Below are 23,518 nucleotides of genomic sequence, written 5' to 3' on the forward strand. Positions count from 1 at the left end.
TTTTATTTGTGCATACTGTACAGTATATGTACAAAGTAACCTTCTAATATTAGCTCATTCTCATGAAGAAATAAAAGACAACAATCCCAAATAACAGACCAAACCCTCCAAAAGAAGATTTAACCTTTCAGTCATCGAAAAAAAAATGTTTTTAACCTAAAGCACAAGACACTCGAAAAACCAGAAGTTGCAGCTCATCTGTTTTGGTCATGATGCAAACGCAGATAATCGGGAATCGTGCTCTCTCAACTGTAAATCATGTCAGCCTCAATTCCCTTTTCAGAATATTGGGGAAGCAGGTGATATTAATAAATGGTGCACAATTCAACTTTTACTGTTTTGCCGCGAAAACCGGAATCCGTGCAAAACGGACTTCAGGTCACAGAACTCTTCACTTCAGTGACACAGAGACATCAGCTTTAAAAGTGATTTCAAGCAGCACTTGGTCATTCTTGAAAAAAAGCTTTACAGAGATCGAAATGTGTTGGGGTTCATGAGCCAGATGCTGCCTTACCACTGCGAACTTCATCACAACTAAGCCTGTGAGTGTCTAACGGGGTGTTATAGGAGACTGTGCTCAGTCACAGCATTCTTAGTGAAACTTGCACCATTTTTATGTACAGAGTAAGCTAATACCAGAATCAATTAGCATGGGCACAACCAACAGATTTAGTCATGATAAATAGCCAAAAACAATGAAGTAGTGGAGGGCAGAGCACCCAAAGGAGAGATCTAGAATGTATATGTTACATGCTGTGTTCTGCACTCCCCTTTGATAATTGAGATAGTAAATGATTATAGGTATAGTATGGTGAACAACTATAGGTAGGGGAGTAAATACTATTCTGTTCATGGTCTGTGTGATTTCTAATTAGAAATGACCAAAGAAAGAAGGGCCAGATAGAAATTCGTCATGAAAAGTTATTACTGAAATGTACAGAAAAAAATGCGGTACTCTTTATCTAGAAGGGCGCCCACGATTTTGATCTTGGGCATCGCAAGATAAAAAATCGCGTCGGTCGCATCGCATGCGATGCGACCGACGCGATTACCGAGATTTCCCATAGGGAACAATGTTAAATGTCCCAATTGACCCGATTTTCCATAGGGAACAATGTAAAATGGCCCACAGAGGTCAAATAGGCACCCTGAAGTGTGAAATGGCCCCCACAATTGTTAACGCCACCCCACGATCAACGTGAACCCGAAGCGTGGCGAGCGGCGGCGGTACGCGTCCTACGACCTTTTCATACCCCCACTATCCACGTCGGCGTGGAGTTGAGAATAGAAAGTGTGGCGAGCGCAGCGAGCCACCGAGCCCGAAGCGTGGTGAGGGGATGCGGACACCTGTGAAGCCCGCGAGGGGACACGTATACCTGTGAAGGTACCAGCGTCCCCTCGCGGGGCTCGCTGCGCTCGCCACGCTGCGCTCGCCACGCTTCGGGCTCGGTGGCTCGCTGCGCTCCCCACACTTTCTATTCTCAACTGCACGCCAACGTGGATAGTGGGGGTATGAAAAGGTCGTAGGACACGTACCGCCGCCCCTCGTGGGCTCGCTGCGCTCGCCACGCTTCGGGTTCACGTTGATCGTGGGGTTGCGTTAACAATTGGGGGGGGGGGCATTTCACACTTCAGGGTGCCTATTTGGCCTCTGTGGGCCATTTAACATTGTTCCCTATGGAAAATCGTGTCAATTGGGACATTTAACATTGTTCCCTATGGAAAATCGCGGTAATCGCGTCGGTCGCATCGCATGCGATTTGTTGGTCGCATGCGATGCGACCGACGCAATTTACATTTTAACATGTATTTCTATATAAAATTATAATGGCATGCGATGTACATGCGATGCCCGCGATGGGCGCCCTTCTAGGTAAAGAGTACCAAAAATGCCAAATAGCCATTAAATAGCAATTAGAGTCTGAAAAATATATTCAAAATTAATTTAAAATAGGACATACAGTATGCAGGTCATCTATGGTTAGAACAACATCAGGTCTCTGGTTAGTTATTGCTTTTCTCTATCATGCAGTGTGGTTATGGCAGGCATGGTCCAAACTATGGTCCTCCAGCTGTTGTGAAACTATAAGTCCCATCAGGCCTTGTTACAGTTTTGCTATTAGGGAATGCTAAAACTATGGCAAGGCATGCTGGGATGTGTAGTTTCACAACAGCTGGAGGGCCACTGTTTGGACATACCTGGGTTATGGCTTGCAGTGTCACTTTCCCAGCTGATTGATCTTGACTACAGGCGATGCATACCTCCCAACATGACACTCTCCAGGAGAGACAGAATGCTCTATTCCTGGACTTTTTTCTTCATGTATGATTAGCATCACCTTTGAGGAAGCACCTTTCTTATCCATTAATTTGTTAAATATAGGTGATGGCAATCAAACATTAAGAGGAAAATCCAAAAACGGAGCACTGTGTCCCTCCTGGAGATGGTCATGTTGGGAGGAATGGAGATGCACCATGGGCTTCCAGATAGGTACTTGGGGCGTGGTCCAACATGTTTCACTAGGCTAGATGTGATGTGCTCCATCTGGGATGTGCTTGAGTGTAGAATGTGCACAATAGAAGTAGGTAGTGAGAATAGTATTAGCAGATGTCTACAAGTTAGTTGGGGCATAGCAGATGTGTGCAAGGTGTTTAGTCCACTTACAAATTCCAAACCAGAGTAGGGTTTATTGAAGATAACATGATACAGGTTACAGATAATACATTAACTTCAATGGGCATAGCAGACAGTCTTTCTCAGTACAGCACTGTGATGCTCCGAAAAAACAGTGACAAACACAAACCATTTAATAGACCTAAGTAAACAACTTACACCTACAGTCTATTCAGTCTGACCTTAAAGTTCAAATGTAGTGTTTAACCATTTGCCTGCATGTAAACAAACAGGAGGGAGGAGTACCCTGCTCATTGGAGATTACAATCAATCTAAAGTGAAGGGGAAACAGATGACACAAGAAGTAAGCCAGTGTAAAAGGAGCTGATGAAAGGAACTTGGATTGAGAGATATGGAGGATGAAAGAGAGCAAACTAAATTTGCCAGTGAATAAGTGGTAGACTCCCACATTTGCTGACCAGCAATCTACTGGGAGCATCCTGTGCTGTTCTCAGACATCAGCGTTCATCTGCTCCATGCTGACATGGGTGGAGAGGAAGCAGCAGTATTAATCCTACTTTTTTTTAGCGGTAACCCCCAGAGACAGTACACAGCCGGAAGCCAGCCCCAGAGGCAGGTGCAGAACTGCCAGAGGCAACGGAGTCAGCTGCCACCCGTCCTCTGCTCTGGAGGGAGCACATCTCCTCTATTGTCTCTGGCTCTGCTGTGCTCACAGCACACTCAGTGCCCCTGCTTGCTTCCCTCCATCCTGGAGTAGAGGAGCAGGAGGGACCCATCTGCTGGTGATTACCTCTGCTGCTTCCTTGAGGGTCGGGGCAGCACGCAGTAATCTGCCGTGCATTACTGGGTAAAAAATGCCAGGAGGCACTGCAAGGGGGTCAAAAAAGCATGTGCTGAGCTCTCATTGGAGGAAAGCCCATCACATGCTCCTCTGACCTCTGGAGATGATCATCATCAGCAGCAGCAGTAGATGGTACTGTACTCAGTACTGTACTCAGCATTGTGATTTTTAGCTTTTGTTAAGACAAGTTACAGTGCTATGCCCAGTGTGTCTAATTTTTTTATTGGTGGTAATAGCTGAGTACACCATGTCAACAGTAAAGTCACTTTTCCTTAGTGTGATTGACTTAAATTATGAATTGGAGATTTAAGGCTGCATTAAATGGAAGAATGTGGTGGTGCAAGCAGCCTGGATGTTTGGACCCTGTATAAATTAATATACATCAAATCTACCAATTGGGATGTCAATGTTGAGCCACATGTTTGATGCTTTGTTTTATATAGGCATTTATTTACTGAAAGTTATGGAGGGTAGGGAAGACATGATAGAAGATAATGTAGGAGACAAGGAGGCAAGAAGATGTAGGATGTGCTCACTGTGGGGGCTAAATGAATAACATCACATATAGTAAATCCACAGAACAATGCTGAAAATCACTGCTTCATGCAGAAGGATCAGAGCTGTATTGCTGAGAATGGCAACCCCTCTAGATATATTTGAAAAGCTACAGTAGTATGAGTAAAGGTATAGTGAGCAAATTATATGGGGGGGGGGGGGAGTGAGGGGGATATAGGAGGTGAAGAGGTAGGTTAATGGGGAGAGGGAGAGAAAAGTGGCCATATTGAAACAAAGGACTGCTTGAAAAGACCTGCGGAGACAGAAATAAGAGCAGAGACTAAGCAAGGATCAGTCTATCAGGGTCCAGGAACACATTATGGCAAACGTGCAAGAAGACACAAAGAAAAAATGACAGAGAATATATCTATAAATCTCTGCATTGTAATTTTTCATGTAACCACATCAATAACATGTGAAAGCAACAGTTATAATAATATGTATTTCTGGATTTTCAGTCCATATGAGGGTTAATTGGTGAGGTTGCGTTTTTTATGAATCACTTTGATCATTTGATACATCTTTTTACTGGCCGGCTTCCACCCTCAAACTTGTTTCAAAAGTCTCAACGGACGCCCATCCAACCAGAGGAAATTCTGATGGATGACAGAATGGAATAATCCTGCAGGACGTGTGAGGTCGATGAGAGAAAAAAAACCACCACTGTGTTAAGAAATCACTACTGATATTTTTGTAATATATAGTTTTTGGCTGAAGATGTTGCTAAGATCTGCAAACATTTGGCAAGTAAAGTCCTCCAGAGAAGCATAACTCATAGAAAACAAATTGGAGATGACTTTTCTCGAGCTGCAAGACACATTCTAAGAGAAACTTTTAACAGTGCAGCCCAGTTTCTAAGTTTCCGAAATGAATTACGGTCCCAGACTGCCGGGATTAATCACTGAACATCTCCCATTGCCAATAATTCACAGTAGCTCGATTAACCATTTAACCCAGGAAATTGTTGTTCCTTGTTAGCCATTGATAGAAGCAGAAAAAAGTGATATCAAATTGATTTTAGTTGCAAGCTTTTGAGACCTAGGTCTTTCACAAGGGCAATATATAAAAAGGTAAAATAATGATTGACATTTGTATAGATAAAATACAGCTTTCGGTCTTTACTGCAACTCTGTATAAAAGAGGGAGTAAACAAGTCCTCTCCTTTGCATTATAGTCAGCTGAAGTTGTATGCTGTGTACAAGATACTATAGCAAAATCATTTTATTTTGCTACAGTATCACAGTATACTGCAGAGAATGCCCCATACACACTAGGCTATATTGTAAACAATATCGTTCAGAACATGGCTTCTGAGCAACATCGTTCACAATATTGTCTAGTGTATATACTCAATTTTGTTAACGAAGAGCACTTACATGCGTCCTTAATGACCAACAAAGTCAATTTGGCTATATAGCTATATGACCTGCATGTTTAGCGGGCCCCAGTGATGTCACTGAGCATTTTCGGCGTCCGATATAATTCAGTGTGTATGCACAATCGACAGACAGTGTCCGCTAGTATGTACAGATGGAGCCGGGCTCCCTCTTGCTGGCGAATCGCCAGAACGTCACCGCTGGCGATCTGCCAGCAGCACGGCTTTCATCTGACTGAGACACGCGTGTTCTCAGTTTCCGGGCGGCGGGGCGATGGGAACCCTATCCGTCTCCGCTTTCAGGAGATGGACAGGGTTGGGGGGGGGGTGCGGGGAGGCGGTGGGGACCCCGGGTGACCGCCGACAAGCCGGCGGGGACCCGGGGGAAGCCGTCGGAAGGGTATGCGTGCGCACGAGATGTGCGCGCGTCCCCTTTCGCAGATACAGATGGCGGGTGGCGGGGGATGGCGGCTGGGGTCACCATCCCCTGCAAAGAAGAGACCCGCTCCATCTGTATAAGGCTCAAGTCAGTTAGCTTTCTGAAACTTATAATACTCATGTGTATATAAATACGTGTATTGACAATATATACAGTATGGTAAATTTGAAATCACACCATTTTACTTACTACTCCAGAATGATAACACTGTTATACATACAGGTATATGGTGTCTATCACTTTATCAATCTTATCTTTTACTGTAGCCTGATAAATCTGTGCGCACCTCCAATGCCAAGTTAGATTAAAAAAGAATTGCACAAACTAGAGAACTTTAATATCTTTAGCTTTAGTCTAACATCCCTTTCCATGTATGCATTAGAACATTGATGGCTAAGCTTGACACTCCACCTGTTGTTGTACTACACATCCCAGCATGCCCTGCTACAGTTTTACTATTTGGCCCTGCTGGGATGTGTAGTTCAACAACAGCTGGAGTGTCAAGTTTAGCCATCATCGCATTAGAATCATACATAAGGCCATGAATCTGGGATACATTTTTGGAAATTGTATCCATTAGATTGAAGGTTGGTTTGCGAATGCTTTGTGCATTTTTTTTAAAGCTATTCAATTATTTTACCATGCTTCGTGGTAATTTAATCTCTTGTGAGCTGCAGTTTAGAAATTGAGTGAAATCATGACACATTTCACTCCTTTTGAGTTTTGATACTCAAATCTATCTATCAACCCCAGAGTTGTCACCAGTGGTTTTGGGTCGAGTCTCTGAATGTCTCTCTGCCATCTCATCTTGAATGTCTTCTCGCCACCTCAAACTCAATATTCCAAAACGGAACTTTTATTACTGGTGCCTGTCTTTGTGTTTCCCTCCTATATCCCTATAGATTGAAAGCTTGCAGCAGGGCCTTCTTACCTCCACGTCTGTCTGTTGTTACACAGTTTGTTTTATCTCTGTTTACAATTGTGAAGTGCAACGGAATCTGCTGCGCTATATAAGAAACTATAAATAAATAATAATAATAACATTTTGCTGAACATCATCTTCTCTACATTTGCAGAAGCAACCTCCTATGCCACTTGCTAACCAGGTTCCTGGCTGCACTAAAAAACTCTTTCGGAGTACACTGGAGGAGAGACAACTCAGGTAAACTCAATGTCAGTTTGTACAGGGCCTCCAAACTACCCTTTTTCCTGCCAGTACAGGTACAGACTATCTGACATGTCTACTAGGATGCTGTCACCATTTTTTCAATGGTGACAGCATCATATGCCGCGACAGTAGATGTCAGCAATCACTGGCAGGTCCATCAGTCTGGACCAGATGTCCAAACTCTGTCCTGTCTGCCCTGCATCACCGCTAGCAGGTCAGGTAAGAAATTTGACCTGTTTACTCGCAGTCACAGGTCTGGGAGAAACTGAAGGAGAAGCTGATGCCGTGTCACGGTCTGCTTCAGATCAAAATCTCCTGACCAGCAGGTCTAAGCACCGCTGTAGACTTGTGTCCGCTGGAAACAGACACACATCATATGCTTTAAACTGAGGATCGAGCACGGTGGCCAGAATGTATTCCTCACTTTAATAGACTGACCACTCTCGTATCCTAGCAAAGTGAATGAAGGGCTTCATCCACAAGAGCGACATGCTTTTTGTAATCTAAACACTTTAGCACTCGTTTACTTTCTCCAGCTGCCTCTGCAACAGCCTGATCAGAGGAATGACCTAACTCAAGCTGGTAGTGTCGGCACTGACTTCACGTGTGGCAAGTTCAAACATCTGGAGAACCTTGCACAATACAGAAATATGTCTCCATTGCACTTGAGTCAGGTGCATTTCCACTTTTTTGCCTATGTCGTAGGTGGCTGTGTAGGATTGAATGGCCTTTTGCAGCCCCTCCATTTTCTGCAGCATATAGAGGGTGGAATTCCAGCGCGTCACATCCTCTTGTTTGAGATGATGGCAGGGCAGGTTCAGAAGTTTTTGATGTAGCTCCAGACTTTGGCAGGCAGAGGCAGAATGGCAAAAGTGTCCTTCAATTTTGCAGGCCACCACAAGCATCTCTTGCACGTTCCTGTCACTTTTAAGTAAATGCTGCATCACCAAATTTATTGTGTGGGCAAAACATGGCATGTTGGAAATTGCCCATATGTAATGCCCACACAATTTTACTGGCATTGTCCAATACCAGAAATCCCCAGGAGAGTCTAAGTGGGGTAAGCCACTGCAAGATGAATTCCCTCAGTTTATCTAAGAGGTTGTTGGCATTGTGCCTCTTACTGAAATCAGAGATACACAGCATAGCCTGCCTTGGAAGAAGCTGGCTTTTTTTGTGATGCTGCTGCTGCAGAAGGCGATGCATCTACCCAGTAAGTTGTCACAGTCATATAGTCCTTAATTTGCCCTGAACTACTTGTCCACATGTCTGTGTTTAAGTGGACAGTAGGTACAACTGCATTTTTATGGCACTGAGGACCCTTTTTCAGACTGTACATCCTGGGTATCGCCTGCCTAGTGAAGTGGAATCTAGATGGATGTTGATACCGGGGACCTAATACCTCCATAAATCATCTAAATCCCACTCCACTGATGGAGGACACCAGACGCACGTCTAACACCAACATACTGTCATACCTCCCAACATTACCCTCTCCAGGAGGGACAAAATGCTCTGTTTCTGGATTTCCCTCCGATGGAATAACTGCCATCACCTGTGTTGAAGCACCTTTCTTATCAATTACCCTATTCGGCACAGGTGATGGCAATCACACATTCAGAGGAAAATCCAGAAACAGAGCATTGTGTCCCTCCTGGAGAGGGTAATGTTGGGAGGTATGTACTGTAGCTGTCAATGCCGCAGTTATCTGCTTTGCCATAGGATGACCGCTGTATTGCTGGTCCTCATCACAAATGTCTGTTGGACCGTCAATTGCTTAGTGAAAGACATAGCAGTGTTTCAACTTCTCCTTTTGGGGGGATGAACGACTCCCAGCAGCAAAAGCAGCAGTGGCAGCAGTAGGTGTAGCTGCAGGCTCCTTTGGAGGAATTCCGAATAGAAGAGGAGTCAATCAAGCTGGTGACTAGGCCTGCAGGACTACCTCCGATCCGGGTAGAGGAGAAACTTGAAGAGGAGTAAATTGCCTGTGTGCTTTTCAGGTGCTTAGATACATCAAGATCAAATAATTTAAGTGTCCCTGGACTGCTTATGGTCCTAGCCACAGTTTCTGAACTAAACAGTGACTTATGAACAAACTTTAGGTGATGCATAAGCGAGGATGTCCTTAGGTGGCCAACAGCCTTACCCTTGCTTATTGCAGCATTGTTGTCCGGATCTGGATAAAAAAATTACAGACCAAAGAGGTGGATTATTTGGTCTTCTGCCCAGGCATGGTGACAGCCTTTTGCATCCCACGGACAACAACTATCTCACCCAGTGCCTCATTTAAGCAAATCACATCACCATCATCAGCATCCTTCTCCTCGTTAACTTCCTCCTCAGCACCAGCTACATCAATATCCTCCTCCTGGTGTGCAACATTGACAACTTCAATATCCAAAATCAGGAACTGGACTGTGGGTGATCCTTCCTTTGGGATTTTTGATGCCATGTCTTTAGAAGGCACAGATGTTTGCTGTGTTTTTGATGACAGCTTAATAGCACAAAAAAATTATATTGGGGGGGGGGGGCTTTGATCATCGTGTGAAACTTAACCACTAGTCATGAACATAGGCCAGTGCCTGAGCCGTTCCTTGCCACTCTGTGTGTACCACAGGACTGGACTACACAGGACACCACCACTGCCACCAGGTCACCACCCCACACTTCTCCAATGCCGAGGTGAAGATGGCAGTGGTTGCAGGGGAATTATATAGAGTTCGAATCTCGCAAGAATCTGACGTCGGGATCATGACGTATTGCCTCATTTTGCTCTCCAACCTTGGTGGGAATTACCGAACGGCTCTCGGATCTCAGTTCAGATCCCTGCCATTCGGTATCGTCCGGATTTCAGAAATCCGGATGCGCTCATCTCTAGTTTCATTCCAGTAATACAATAAACAGTACAAGTTCCCCTTTTCCTTCACAATTCCATAGATTTCCATTCGATACTGTATTCTAAATTTACATTTAGCAGATTTTTTTGGGTTTCAGACATCTGATTTTACTATACAGTGTGTTTGGAGTTAGACTGAAAAATACAAAAGGCCGACTTCTGCTGGCAGTACTTGCAGATTTCTCAGCCAGTGTAGAAACAGTTGGATATTTTGGAGAACAGCTTTGGCCAACTGTACTCTGGCTGATGTTCAGTTTAATGTTGGTAATCAGTCAGTATACTGTAGCAGAAGCTACTAAGTTTTTAATGTTTGATATCTAAATGCAAACTTTTCTCCAAAAGCATTGGAAGCAATTTATGGGCCTGTATTCGGAGATGTACATTAATACAGCTGCAAATGTGCAAGCAGTGACTGTGAGAGATTATGCAAATGTTCCTGACACCTGCATAGCCTCCAACTTTACCTTTTTTGGAAGGTACGGTACCTTTTTTATGGTATGTACCTTTTTTGGGTCTCCAACTGCTCATTGTAAGTATAGGAAAGGGGGCGTGGCTTTGTCCCTTTACCCGTGGCCATTCCCCCCTTTCTGAAATTTTACTGGTTTTTAAAGCTCCATTGTAGGACAACCATGACACATGACACATGCCCAGTCAGCCAATAATCCTTCAACTGCATAAAAATCAGGTTTGCATTCATCTCTGAATCACTTACAGTACTTTACAAATTATGTCACATTGTGTCCCTCAGTTCACATTTTACCACATGGTGGCACAGCCACCATCGTGTTTGCTTCTTTTGCAGCAGTAGCATTTGTGATTGTGTGCCAATGCCATTATTATAAAGTTCTTTTCTGGTGTACAGCCATTCATCCTAATGTGTAATGTTCAAAACCCATAATTGGAGTATATTTAGTTGCTCAAATATCTATGGAGGCTGGTAATGGGCATCTCATTCCTTGCACATTTGTATTCATGGATGTACCTTTATAACAGGAAAGGACTTTGTAGTGGCACTGGCATAAAGTCCCAAATGGGCAACAACCATTATATATACTGTAGTGGTTGCTGATTCTGAGGGGTAAATTAACTTAAACTTCTGAAAATAAAAGAGGTAATGTAACCAATAGCAACCAATCAGATTATGGGCAGGATATTCTACGATCCACCGCCCTACATCACCCCTCTCCTCTGGGTATTGCATTCTTAATAATCGCATATGCACTAACAAGTAATTATTAACGCAAAGGACAGCTCTTCTAAAAAGATCTGTCCTTTGCGATGTGGCTCTGGTGCTGGACTTCAGGGTCTGAGACCCAGAAGTCCCTCTATCTATGCGCAGATTGACAGCCCATCCGTATGGCATGCTTGGAGGGATCTGTGATGCAGCGGAGAGAAGCCCATAGGCTTCTATAGGGTATCGCCAGCAAAAGCTGGTTATACCCTCCGCCGCTCTGCCCCGGCGGAGGGGCATTGGAGCATACAAAAATGCGATAATGGGGTTTTTACAGCATTTTCATTTCTCTATTGCATCCTAGAAAATGATAGACAGAATCCGATTGGTTGTTATCACCTCTTTTCATTTTTAGAAATTTTAGTAAATGTAACCCTCAGAAGCAGCCACTTGGCTTGTTTGGATAACATTTACTGGAGGCTTTCTGTGCTGACTTTCGTTGGGAAAAAAAACTAAGCTCAAAAGATATTTTTAAAACACTGATATTCAATGCCGATCCTTATTGCATTGTACACTCCTCCTCCCGGAACCTCTTACACTCATTCCCCCAATCAGATAACTAGCCCAGGAATATAAATATAATATAAACTATCATTTTTTTTAATCCCTCTATAACTATCCAAACTACTTTCCACAGCCACTTAGTCCTCATCCAATCCAGCAACCCTTCTTCCAACAAACACATTCTTTCAACTATGTCAGAGATTTCCCAAGGATGTTGATCTCATATGGCAATGTCCCAACAATAATGTTATACTATTGCACTTATTTCTTGACTACTTCTTCACAAGGGTATTCTAGGGCAGCTTCAAAAAATGAATTCTGAGCAATAAATGATTAAGCGAAAAGAAATGCTAAAGAAAAATGAGTAAAATAAATGTCATTTATGGGTCAGTACAGATAGGGCCATGGCATACTCTGTAAAGCAAATGCAACAATTCACAATACTGAACATTTGCATATTCATCAGACATTTTTAAACGTAATCATGTGAAAAAAGTGGAGGTTTACAAAGAAGTCAAAAACGTATCTTAAGGCATATATTATGATTTTCCATCTTTTCCCCAAACAATTGAGGAAACTATTGAGTTATATTACATTTTGGGTTTAGTTTTTGAAAAACCCCATGGCTCTGAGTTTTACCACAGCCACAAGTATTTTCCTATGCAATCGGGAGGGGAGAAATTCAGCCACGTTAATTTCAGTAGGAATTAATGGAGCTTCTGTTATGGTTTGGTAGTGACCCTGCAGCCGTGACCGCTATTTATGATGAATGTTATGTCTGTTGTGACCCCACAGCCATGACCCCTGTTTAGGACGGCCATGGCAAACGCTACTCTGACTTGGTTGACTTCTCCAAAAGATGGCTAGCACCTGTAAAGCCAGATCTTTACCTCTAATAGCCACGTTTGGAGGGGCAAATTAGGTCTGCCCCAACTCCGGTGCCACCAGGCTTTACATGGGACAAGGGGCCAGAGAACTTTAATGAGAATGACAAAAAGAAAGCTAACTAAGGGAACCTAACTTACTATAAAGATAATATCTAATGCCACTGTGCTGTACATACTCTAAAGTTTAACTAAATAGCATAAGCGACCGAATCACAAACCCAGGGTCAAATACAAAAGACACAACAAGACGCACAATGCAAGCCACACTAACACAGCAAATTACATAAAGGAAGCCGGAGGTATATGATCCAGGGAAACTGGTTGAGCTGTTTTAAAGTTCTGCTGACACCAACCATCTTATTTGCCGTGACCTGTCCACTCTCCCACTGACGTCCCTCGAAACACCTGGACCAATTCCATTTTGGGAAACCTGCATGATCCCTAATTATTCCAGTATTCAAGAGGAAGAACATCCAAATGGGAAGCTTGAGCCCATGAAATTATAGGGCAATCCAGGACTACTGTGTAACCTGTTTCTGGATACAAACACTTTCCAGAAGAAGTCAGCCTTCTTATTGGAAATTTGAATAATAACATCACGCAAAATATCCCTGTGATATATTATTTTAATTTGTGCACATTGACTTTTTATGTCTAACGATTCATCTTATTATTATTATCATAATTAATAAATTTGTATATTCTTTTTTGAGAACCATAGACTCTTGTCTAATTATTTTACCCATTTTATTAATTAGGGTTGGACAACCCTGTGCCAGCAGCATACCCTCTAACACTGGGGTAGCCAACCCTAGTCCTCGAGAGCTACCAGTGCATGTTTTGCAGGTCTCCTCACAGAATCAAAAGTGAGCTAATTAGCTCCATCTGTGTATCTTTTAAAATGTGTCAGTGATTAATGAGTGCAGATGTGCAGCAACTAGGTTGTCTGGAAAATGTGCACTGTTGGTAGCTCTCGAGGGCTAGGGTTGGCTACCACTGCTCTAATATGTCCCATTGCATTTGGTACACAGTGTATGAGTGCCGTCACCTGAGTTGAAACACCCTTCTCCTCAATTACCTAGTTCCACACAGGTGATGGCAATCATACATTCAGAGGGAAGTCAAGGAACAGAGCGTTGAGTACCGAATGCAATGGGTCATGATGTAGAGTATGCAGCAGCTGTTGATTGCGCACCACACAATACATATATATTCTCTTCACAAAGGTGGAACTAGACTGCTGGAAGCAGTGAGTAATAAACTGAAAGCTAGTCACTGGAGCTGAAGCTTTAACCAGCATCAGAGTCTGCGTCTGCAGTGAATATAACAGGAGCAAGCACCAATCAACACTGCTGGACATGCACAGGCCTCCTGAATCACAAATTACTGCATCTGAGACATAAGGTAGAAAGCTAATTAAGTGACAGCATAGTGCAGAACAATCACACAGAATAGAGCTACAATAGCACAGATTCCCCACAGGAGGCCACCAGCGAGCCCCATACCAGAAACAGAATCTTGGAAAGCTCACAGAAACGGACATAAAAATAATGAGCCACAGTAGCCTTCCAGCAGGTCCAAAAATCAGGGAAATCCCCATGTGTATAAAGTAAATTAAACTATTTAAATGGGGGGGGGGAATCACCTTTTTATTCTACCTTTATTTTTTTTTCTCACATATAAAAGTATTTTTTATGTGATCCAGCTACAGTAGTTCTTTATCACCAGCTGCAGACGCTATGCTTCCTCGACGAACATGTTATACAGGAGGGGACTGCATAACACAAAAAACATACATGTGATCAAACATTCAGTAGCATGTTAGCAATCATACAGTAATTGAACAAATTAAGGTGAATTTCCATACTGGATCCAACTTCACTGCCTTGTTTCAGCATTCGGAGGCTTAACTACGTTTCTGGGTCCATTTGTCTCCCTGCCAGACACGTGCTGTGGTTGCGGTGCCGGGGTACAGTGGCTGTTAGGAGGCAGAGCCCAGGTGCCGGGTTCACACCATGTTGCAGCCGCCATTGTGGAGTGTGGCTGAGCAGGTGTACGCTGCGCTGGGAGGCTAGGTAGTATAATGGATGTGTCCTGGTTCTACATATGCCTCCGGTACAGGGAGCCGCCATGTTGAAGACTAGGATTGTCCAGTTGCTGCTCAGGGCAGTTCTCCAGCCAATCCAGTGTGAGCGATCCGTATGGTAGGCGGGGCTAAGAACACTTGGTGGCCGTCCGAAAATAAACATCTGTCCGAGTCAACTAGAATAAGGGCCTGTGTGTGAAGGCCAGGAAGCAGAGCTGTATGCTAATTTATTCACACATTGAATGCATATGTGGCATATCTAGTAATTATAAAAAATGTTAAAACATTTTATTTACATGTTCTTAATAAATTATTTAATTATTGGGATACTGTTGCAAACCGTTCATTTGTAATAGTATTATTTCTTGGAATGTATACAATAAGCAAACTTTTCCATTAAAACATTGAAAAAAGTTTGCTGCCTAATATTTACTGAAACCTGCTTCACATATAGAATACATTTATATAATTTGTCAAGACTTCTGGAGGAGACATGTTTACCTTTTGATGTGTAATATGCAGAAATAATCAGTATGGTCTATTTCTTAAACAATCCCCTAATCCTACATTGCCATCTTGTGGATGTTTGAGGTCACAATCATACAAGTCTAAACTGACTGTAAAAGATACAGTAAATTAGAAATAAACTAAATACAGTAGCACATAATACTCTACTGCAATATCTTGTGTACTGTATGGAATGGGGGTCATTAACACCAGGGACATGCAGTCAGGGGAGGCAGTGCCTCCCCTGTCATTAATGATTAAAATAATAATAAAATACAAAGAAAATACTTATGACACATATTATGTGTCATAAGTATATGCTTTGTATTATTATAATAATTTTTACTCTATTTGTTTTTTTATTAATTAGTTTAGGAGGCACCAAGAGCGGTGCCTCCCGCTGTCCATATTACAGTAATGGACTGTCAGTTAGACTGTCAGGGGCCGGCAGTGGGCAGGGCTTAGAACAGGGCTGTAAAAGCTAATTGAAAAAAGGTGTATAGGCGGCACCTATATCGGTGCCTCGGTGACAGGGACGTGCATTCTGCCTATATGACAGCACGCCCCTGTCACTGAGACAGATGTGATTGGGCACAGTGGCGCTGTCTCAGTGACAGGGGCGTGCTTTCATATAGGCAGAAAACACGTCCCTGACTGCCACTAAGGAACTTCTATAGGTGCCGCCTATACACTGTCATACAGCGGAGCCCTGGCTCGTCCGCTGACTTGTAATGCGGGCGGGCGGGGAGTGTGTGTGTGGGGGGGAACCGGTGGTGCCGGGCTGGCTTGCCGGGCTCCTCTGCATTCCTCCTCCCGACTTGTAATGCGGGCGGGCGGGCGGGGGGAGAAGCGGCGGCGCCATGTTGGGCTGCCAGGCTCCTCTGCACTCCTCCGCTGACTTGTAATGCGGGCGGGGGGGGGGGGAGAAGCGGCAGCGCCATGCTGGGCTGCCGGGCTCCTCTGCACTCCTCCTCCGCTGACTTGTACTGCGGGCGGGGAGCGGCGGTGCCGGGCTGGGCTGCCAGCTCCCGCTGCCATCTGCTCCCCTTTAGTATCCGGGGTCCCTCTTCCGCCTCCCGCCGGCACTCTGTCTCAGGGTGCCTGTCCCAGGAACGCTCAGGGTGCCTGTCCCAGGAACGCTCAGGGTGCCTGTCCCAGGAACGCTCAGGGTGCCTGTCCCAGGAACGCTCAGGGTGCCTGTCCCAGGAACGCTCAGGTTGCCTGTCACTGCTGCCTGTCGTTCTTCTTGGGTAAGTAAGCAGTGCCTTTTTGTAACGTAATGTGTGTTTAGCACTTGTGGAGGGTGGGGGCTGTGTTTTTTTAAGTGGCACAGGTGTTTGTGTTTGTTTGTGTTAAGGGACAGACTTGTGTGTATTTGTGTCAAGGGACAGACTTGTGTGTGTTTGTGTTAAGGGACAGACTTGTGTGTATTTGTGTTAAGGGACAGACTTGTGTGTATTTGTGTTAAGGGACAGACTTGTGTGTATTTGTGTTAAGGGACAGAAGTGTATAACTGTGTATTTGTGTAAAGTGACAGAGAGGTGTGTACTGTGTTTGTGTAAAATAAGTGTGTTTTTAAATTAACACAGTGTTTGCCTCACCAACCATGAACCTCACCGCACGTCACTGATTAACACATACTTTTCTACCCTTTTGGGAATGGCCGGGAGGCTCCCAAAAATCAAGTCTGCCCCCCCCCCCCCCCCCCCCGTCTTCCCGGAAAGGTGGGAAAGTAGTGTACCCCGCATTTTCATCTGACCTCCGGACCTCCACCTGCCAGCGCTGGAGAGGAACACTGGAAAGCAGGCAAATATGCATTAACAAATCAAACAGCTGATTCTGAGTTGAGGGAAAAGCATAAAAAGCAAGTAACTTTCCACCCGGACAAACCGTGTTACAATGCAAGTAGTACAAACACATGTATTGTTTTTTCAAGCTGGGTAATTATTGGCTTCTTTTGCATGTAGCCCACATGTGCTTGGCAGCTTTATTTTATACTCCAACGCAGATTAGAGTTTGATGATGAGTATGATAATAATAATATTCATTTTATTATTATTATAAATATATATGGCTTTTTTCCAGTAAGATTTAAGGCATTTCAGCAGATAGTAGGAACAAAATAAAGAGATTTTGATTTTTAAAATAATACCAAAATCTTGAACACACTGTGAAAAAGGCATGTCCAAACTGTGGCCCTCAAGCTGTTTTGAAACTATAAGTCCCAGCATGCCTTGCCATACTTTTAGCATTCCCTAAAAGCTAAACTGTGACAAGGTATGATGGGACTTGTAGTTTCACAACAGCTAGAGGGTCATATTTGGACATGCCTGCTGTAAAACGTATTTAGATTTGCATGAAATACAGAGACCATGGAGATAATCCAAAGGTGTGGCAGCCATTTTGAGTCATCAATTGCAATGATTATTTACGGTATCCAGGTGAGGCAGCCATGTTAGGTGACTTATATAGGATTATACTATGCAGAATAGGTGAGAAGATTAGGCTGGAGGAAAGAAGATTTTGTACCCGCCAAAGGAAACACTTTTTTTATGGTCAGGGCAGTAAAAATATGGAAATCTCTTCCAGAAGAAGTGGTATCAGCAGACACAAAAAATACATTTAATTTAAGGTTGGACAAGCATTTATTGGATAAAAACACCCACTCAAGTAGGAAGATTTTTAAGCAGGGAGAAAACAGTTACATAGCTTAAAGTCTGGACTTAGCCTGTAACAACTGTGGTGTAACGCCTGTCTTCTTCTTATTCATCTCATTACAGGTATTTAAACTGTACATGCCATTGCCAGTATTGAGTCACCACCTATAATAATGCATACTGCATTATTATAGGTATTTAAACTGTACATGCCATTGCCAGTATTGAGTCACCATCACTCTGCCTTACATACTGCATTATTATAGGTAATTGTGCAATTGTATTAAGAATTAAAGTGAGTTAGAATGTATTAGTGGCTGGAATGGTATGTAACCTCTTACCATTTGTTTATCTTAGGTTTATTGCTAGTGGGAGAGGGGCTCTGGCTGTGTGGGGTCTCAATCAATTAACTTAGAAACAGCTTTTAGTATTTATTAAGAATACCAGGCTGACCACAGCCTGGCTGACCATTGAGAGCTGACTATTGATTTTTTGTCAGATTTTAAAGTAAGAAGATTATTAAGTAGGGAGAAAGTAGTTACATAGCTTAAAGTCTGGACTTAGCCTGGACTTAAACTGGACAGAAACTGCAAACCAACTTGACATCTTGGTATAAAAGTGACTCAGAAAGACAGAAAACAACAGCAACTTAGAAAACCAAGGGACTACTTTGAGTGAGCTCAGTTCATTCTCACTACATACTACTCCTGGCTGCTTAATCTGGCTATTCAGCCATAATATCACCATTTCTACAACTGCTAAAACTTTGAAATTCACTCTTTACACTTGTATCTGCACTGTCTGTTTTGAAAATGCACAGCTGTACCTCTAATGACTTCACCTCTCCTGTTCTTCTATTGATAGTAGGTGTCCCCCAACATTTTATTCTTGCCCCTCTTCTTCTCTATCTCTACACGTCCACTCTGGGTGAGTTTATTTGCTCACTCGACTTCCACTATCACCTCTATGCTGATAATACTAAAATCTTCCGCTCCTTTCCTGATCTCTCTCCCTCTATCCTCACTCATATCTCCAACTGTCTCTCTGTTGTCTACTCTTGGATGACCCAGCGCTTTTTTTAGACTTAAAGGGGGAAATTTACTAATATGGATTCGTAGAAAAAAGGTGTATTCGTAGGCAGAAATACACCTTTTTTTTACGAATTTGTATTTTTGGGATTTACAATCCCAAAAATACAACAATTCGTAGTCCTAAAGATGGAACATTCGTATTTGTATTTACAAATACGAATGTCTACACCATCGATAGGATACGACAGAAATCACCATTCAAAAGAATGGTGGTTTCTGATTTACTAAGCAGCCGTACTGACAATACGGCTGCTAAGTGGTGTGAAACACCCACGCAAATACGACAGGAAAATAGAACACCATTTTCCTGTTCTATTTGCGTTTTAGCCTGCACGGATCAGTCAGATCCGTGCAGGCTACAGTGTAAAAAAATAGAAAAATAAATAAATAAAAAAAAAAAACGGCGTGGGGTCCCCCCCACAGCCGTAACCAGCACCAGGCTGAAGGAGCCGGGGCCGGTAATTAAAAATCAGGGAGCCCGACAAATAGGGGCTCCCCGATTTTTAACAACCAGCCCCAGGCTCCAGGTCCGGGGCTGGTTCCCAAAATACGGGGGACAAAATGACTAGGGGTCCCCCGTATTTCAAGAACCAGCCCCAGGCACAACCAGCCGGCAGGCTAATGCCACAGCCGGGGGGAGACTTTTTATGCAAGTCCCCCCGGCCAAAGCATTAACCCTACCGACCAGTCAGCCTGGCCAGGGGCCCTGGGGGAGTGGGGACCCCCCCAATAAAGGGGTCCCCCCCCTCCAGGACTTACCTGACCAGGCTGAAGCCTGGTGCTGTCCCCGATGCCCCTGGGCGGTGGGCATCGGGCTGATTTTGTTGTAAAAAATAGATAAACCATTGTTTTTTACTGTGGCACTACAAGTGCCAGCAAGCCTCCCCAGCAAGCTGGGACTTGGAGAACCACAAGTCCCAGCCTGCTGGGCATTAAAGGGCCCGCTGGCACTTGTAGTTCTACAGTTAAAAAAATAGTGCACAAAACACACTGACACACTTTTAAAATAAAACTTTATTACACACAAAGCCCACACATACTAATACTTACCTATCTTCTCTCCGTAGGTAGCCCAGGTCCTGTGTCGTCTTCTGGATCCATGTCGACGTCCTTCTTCATGTCGACGTCGCTGTCGGCGATGGCGTCCGGATCCGACGAAATCCATTTGGGAAGCTGTGGAAGGAAACCATACTCACCTGTCCCAGCGCGACGTAGTCCAGGTAAGGGTCTTTGCAAAAAAACAAACCGACACCCGAAACCAGACCGGACTGACGGAGACGCAGGTGTGTTTGTTTACATCGTGCGGCTCCGCCTCCCGAATGCCGCTATTGGCCGCCTTGTGGCCTAGCGGCTCCTGATTGGCCGCTAGGCCGCAAGGCGGCCAATAGCGGCATTCGGGAGGCGGAGCCGCACGATGTAAACACCGTGCGTCTCCGTGTCCGGCTGGTTTCGGGTGTCGGTTTGTTTTTTTGCAAAGACCCTTACCTGGACTACGTCGCGCTGGGACAGGTGAGTATGGTTTCCTTCCACAGCTCCACATGGATTTCGTCGGATCCGGACGGGGACGCCATCGCCGACAGCGACGTCGACATGAAGAAGGACGTCGACATGGATCCAGAAGACGACACAGGACCAGGGCTACCTACGGAGAGAAGATAGGTAAGTATTAGTATGTGTGGGCTTTGTGTGTAATAAAGTTTTATTTTAAAAGTGTGTTAGTGTGTTTTGTGCACTATTTTTTTAACTGTAGAACTACAAGTGCCAGTGGGCCCTTTAATGCCCAGCAGGCTGGGACTTGTGGTTCTCCAAGTCCCAGCTTGCTGGGGAGGCTTGCTGGCACTTGTAGTGCCACAGTAAAAAACAATGGTTTATCTATTTTTTACAACAAAATCAGCCCGATGCCCACCGCCCAGGGGCATCGGGGACAGCACCAGGCTTCAGCCTGGTCAGGTAAGTCCTGGAGGGGGGGGACCCCTTTATTGGGGGGGTCCCCACTCCCCCAGGGCCCCTGGCCAGGCTGACTGGTCGGTAGGGTTAATGCTTTGGCCGGGGGGACTTGCATAAAAAGTCTCCCCCCGGCTGTGGCATTAGCCTGCCGGCTGGTTGTGCCTGGGGCTGGTTCTTGAAATACGGGGGACCCCTAGTCATTTTGTCCCCCGTATTTTGGGAACCAGCCCCGGACCTGGAGCCTGGGGCTGGTTGTTAAAAATCGGGGAGCCCCTATTTGTCGGGCTCCCTGATTTTTAATTACCGGCCCCGGCTCCTTCAGCCTGGTGCTGGTTATGGTTGTGGGGGGGACCCCACGCCGTTTTTTTATTTTTTTTATTTATTTTTCTATTTTTTTTACACACCGCAGCCTGCACGGATCTGACTTGATCCGTGCAGACTGCTAGAAATAATTCGTATTAGCAGCCGTATATACGGCCGCTAATACGAATCATTACACCATCGGAGGGTTACAAAGCAGTCGTATCTGACTGCTTTGTAAATCCCCCTCCGGAACACGACTTTGCATACGACTGAAACAGTCGTATGCAGTCGTAGGGAAAATACTAATACGAAAAACTCGGTTTTTCATATTAGTAAATTTCCCCCAAAATATCAAAGACTAAGCTGACCTCTTCCCACCCTCCTGCATAAAACCTGACAATCTCTCATCCTAACATTTTTATGCTCACTTCTTTCCCTTCTGTGTCACCACTGTCTGTCTAACCCTCCCCTTTAGAATGTAAGCTCTTGCGAGCTGGGCACTCTCTCCTCATGTGCCTTTCTAAGAATAGATGAACTGGTCTAACTGGGGAGGATTCATTGCTTCTTATTTGAGGAACAGTGTCATTTTTCAGCCTCCAGCGGTGAATAATTGGAAATACCATTTGCTTGCACTGTGACATATATTATTTATGCAGGGAAGGGGAGGGGGATTTTTGAGAGTAATGCTGCACTGATTGGTGGTATAGTACTACCTGTAGAAAATAACTTTTTTTAATTATATAATTTTTTAGTTTGTTCTGTGATAACTGACATAAACCTGGATTATTAGGTATATATATCACAGGACACTCCTATTGTTTTGGTTTTTGAGTGCCTTTTTAATTGACTGTCAGTGGTGCACCCCCTGAGGAAAACAATCAGATTGTTGTGGGTAAGAGAGGCAGGGAGAAAAAGAAATCTCTTGGTGGGGGCACCCTTATTTCACAGAAAATGAGTGTGTAATTACGGAATTAAAAATATAATTTTTAATAAGTATGTATTAAAATAGATTATGATAGTTCCTTGTCACACAAAAGTTATTTAAAATCTGCAACACTGCAAAAATATAAACATAATTGAAGGTCAATTGCGCCTATTGTATAGGCCTATTGGAGACAGATTTGGTAGGGATACCAGGTGTGAGCCTCATTTGTTCTAATTTATACCATGATGTGTGTGGCTGCTAAAACAGCTAGGCTCACGGCTAAATGCAGCGGGCTCCCTGCATTAGCCCCGAGCCTCGCTGTTTGGGAGAATCCCCGCCATCCTGTGACAGCAAAGATTCCCCCAGAACATTAAATAAGGTGAGAGGCTGGCATGGGGGTTAAACGGCAAGAGTCGCTTGTTTTCGGCGATCCACAGCGTTTAACCCCCTTGCTGGTCACATTGAATACGGACCATAGTATTGCACAATGGCCTATATAGCTGACTGTGAATGCAGTTTGGTGTCCTGGACTCCCAACCTTTTATTTTTTTTGTTCATAATAAAAGAAATATAAAATACAGAAATAGGTGAAATAAAAAGCTCTGCATCCTAATGAACTTGGGCTTCCTTTTTTGGTCCTGACAGTCTGAATGCTTGAACAGTTTATAATATTCGTTACTTGTGTAATTTCATGGCGGCAGGCTACGCTACGTTTGCAGCGTAGGCTAAGCTACATTGTCAGCCTAGCCCAATGGCTGCCTAGCGTAGTCAGTGTGGTAACTCCTCAGCATCCCTGTGTAGTCAGTGTAGTGTCCCCGTCAGGCAGCTAGTCACTGTACTGTCCCCGGGAGCTGCAGCTCTGTCCCCGGGAGCTGTGGCTCTGTCCGCGGCAAGCCTAATGAGCGCCTCTCACACCGCGTCGGTAATCGCCAGATCCCCTGTGCTGGCGGATGCTGGCAGAGAGGGGATCATGCGGGTGCCGGAGGAGAGGCGCTCCATCTGTCTGATACCCCTTTTACACCAAAAACCCTGGTCCGACCCTGGTCTTTGAACGCTGGAGTTTCAAGGGTCTGACCCTGCTTTATACTGCATTTACACAGCACTTCGACCTGGGTCGGACCTGGGTCTGCACCATTTACACTGAACCTGGGTCAGCCCTGCCTTTCCTTGTTGATATATATATATATATATATATATACTGGGGGGTTACGGGTGACACTCACTATGAAGGTCAGTTAGAGCTGGGGTGCACACTCAGAAGTCCTTACGGAAGGACCAAATGAATACGTGGGTACAGAAATGAGGCCACTCGCCAGACTGAAGAATGATTTCAAAATTCCATTTATGTTTATTTAATTACGCTGCCACACCATTTTGGTCAACGTTTCGGCTCACCAACTGAGCCTTTATCAAGACATGTGTACAGCTTCAGTGCATACATCAACACATGGACACCTATAATATATACAAA

Source organism: Crinia signifera, chromosome 8 (genome assembly GCF_055691185.1).
Source record: "Crinia signifera chromosome 8, ASM5569118v1, whole genome shotgun sequence".
Taxonomy (NCBI): domain Eukaryota; kingdom Metazoa; phylum Chordata; class Amphibia; order Anura; family Myobatrachidae; genus Crinia; species Crinia signifera.